The following is a 2,740-nucleotide window of genomic DNA, read 5'->3' as shown; positions in this document are numbered from 1 at the left end:
CAACATAAGAAACACATATGAAAATGGTAACATTGCTTGAATGAAAAATTGTCATGAGCATGTTACCTGAAAAATTTTGATACATAATCGTTGTCAGAGTTTGGCACATTTTTGAAAATTTGGTAACTTTTATTAAGCTGGTTTCAATAATATGCAAATATCTTTTATTCCTATGATTGCTTCATTGTATACTTTTTCCCTTTCCCTAGAGTGCAGTACAATACCACAAGTTTTCCAGCCAAATGCGGTATGCATTTCAAGTTTCTATACATTTATATAAATTTTAAGAGAGTAAAATATTGACAAAAACTGCATTAAGTTTTCAACTCTTGTTTTGTTTTTCATTAAAAATTTGCTACCATTATGTATAATTCATTTTTTTAATGTAAATGTTTTTAAGTATTTGTAGGATAAAGGCAAATTACACTTATTCATTCTTTCTTTGATATAATACATGTAGCTCTTTACCTGAAATTAATGTTTGTCAAATTGTTGTGCATAAATTAGAAGTATGCATGTTTCTCTTAAGTCAGTTATGTTTCAGGAACTATCTTTAATGAATTGTATAGAAAATTGTGGACGAGGTGTTAGGTGTACAGGAACGTGGTATATTATAAACATGTATAGTATCTCATAGTATATAAACTCATAACTTTGATTATGCAGTATGCTTTGTATATTATTTCTGAAAGCATGTATATTTCAATCAAGATTGTTGAGTAAACTTTTCTTGCTTTATGCTATCTCTGAAAGCATGTATATTTCAGTCAAGATTGTTGAGTAAATTGTGCTTATTTTATGCTTTTTTCTTTTTTACATTAGAAAATTCCACACCTTTATCACGAGGAAATCTGCAATGGCATTTAGGAATGACAAGTTTGTATCTATTACATAAAATCTAATGTTTTCTGCATTCTTCTTTTCCTTTTCCTCCCAACAGGAAAACTTTAATGGTATAAATCAGCGGTTTTCAACCTTTTGACTGTAGTGTACCATCTAAGCAAAAACTGAAAAACATTAAGACTACCACTAATTTTACAATGATTATTTTTCAATTCCTCAATAGAAATATTAAAAACATATATATATATATATATATTGCCATTTGCACACTCTTTGTATTAAATATGTACACATAAAGAACTATTAGATTAAAAACTGATGATTACTTAATTATCAAAATTAAATTTAATTAAATTAATTATTCACTTGATTATCAAAATTTCAGTTATAATACTTTAATATTTAATTTCTTTATGTCTGCTCTTATTTCATTTAATGGTAAATTAGGTTCCACTTTTAATTTTGATGAGTATTTATATTTCAAATTTAACATGGAAAAAATCATTTTTCACACAAACAGGTTGTGCGAAAAGACAATACAAATTTGATAGCTTTATTTGAAATGCCTTTAAATTCTTTTTTTCGGTTCAGCCAAAAGTTAACAAGTGTGTCATTTTCCAAATCTTCAAGTCAATTTCGATCAAAGGAAATTTCTATTAACTATTCTTTTCTTTATGAGATTTTTGAATTTCATAGTTAAAAATATTTTGTTTCTTTGCATACCACTGGCTGAGAACCGCTGGTATAAATTAATTATAACAGATGTAAATTAATATTTCTCATACAAAAGAGTTATTTCAATTCTTTATTGCGAACATTATATACAAAGTATGTCTTTTATTAACAACAAGATTTTAAGAATTTAAAATAATAATCATTAAATCCTCTTGATCTATAAACAGTCTTAAAAATTATAAAGGGAAAAAAATTGAAAGTTAAAGAAATCAATATTATGAATTGTTCCTTTTTAGAGAAGTTTCATTGTTTAATTAATTATAAAAAGTGTTTTACATTATGAAATATAAAAATTAAGAATATTTGAATTTGAATGAATATTTTAAAATTTTCCCTCAGATAGAAGCTCAACTATTCGAAGCAGGAGACCGAAGAGAAAAAAGGAAGAGAGATGATATTACAGCTGCAGAAAAGGAAATAATTAAAACGCAGAAGAATATATTAATGTACTGTGTGAAATATGTGACTTGTATAAGCAATCAGTTGCAAATCAGTCTGCTGTCATAGAAAATCAAAATATAATTATTAATTTATTAAAAAAATAAATCATGCATTTCAAATATTACAGTGTTTTCATTCTTGTATGTATTTCTGCAGTGTGGGATTCATATTTTAATTGTAAAATTTACTACTTTCTTAATTTTATAAAATTTTGTGATTATAAAAATTATTTAAAAGAAATTCACAGATCCATTATATGACATAAACATTATAATAATTCTAATACCACTATTATAAGTCTCGTGAAAATATTTATGCATTTTACACAGCAATCTTTTTTCTGGAGGAAAATGGTAATAAGACCTGTAAGAATCTTTAGTCAATGTATTACAAATTTTAATTTTCAGATATAACACGAAATGAATTAAATTGTTTTTCAATTATGTTAATAAGTTATATGAATGAGATGTGGTATTAAAAATTTCATTTCTTTTTATCATTGAAGAAATAACATTTGATATCCTACAGCTCCATAACAACTGCAAATAAAATTGACATTCTAATTTCGAAGTTCTAAAAATACAGAGATGACAACTATTAAAGTATGGCTAATGTCTAGTTTACAATAACAATGTTGAGTCGCATACTAAAAATTAAGTGAATCAAACTGTATTTATTTTCCCCCTTCTCTTTTTTTGGCTGAAAAACAATTTATTATACA

The 2,740-nt window shown here is 25.4% G+C and overlaps 1 long non-coding RNA gene across 1 annotated transcript; it reads left to right on the top strand.

Moving 5' to 3' along the window:
• Nucleotides 1-253: 253 nt before the first annotated feature.
• On the top strand, nucleotides 254-2,140 carry LOC146992854 (uncharacterized). The gene is made up of 2 exons (XR_015038894.1): nucleotides 254-876; nucleotides 1,918-2,140. It is a non-coding gene; the product is annotated as an uncharacterized LOC146992854 (long non-coding RNA).
• The last annotated feature ends 600 nt before the right edge of the window (nucleotides 2,141-2,740 follow it).

Source organism: Stegodyphus dumicola, chromosome X2 (genome assembly GCF_044657685.1).
Source record: "Stegodyphus dumicola isolate Sdum_Otavi_A_Nest chromosome X2, ASM4465768v1".
NCBI classification, from domain to species: Eukaryota; Metazoa; Arthropoda; class Arachnida; order Araneae; family Eresidae; genus Stegodyphus; species Stegodyphus dumicola.
This window is presented reverse-complemented; position numbering and strand designations above follow the sequence as displayed.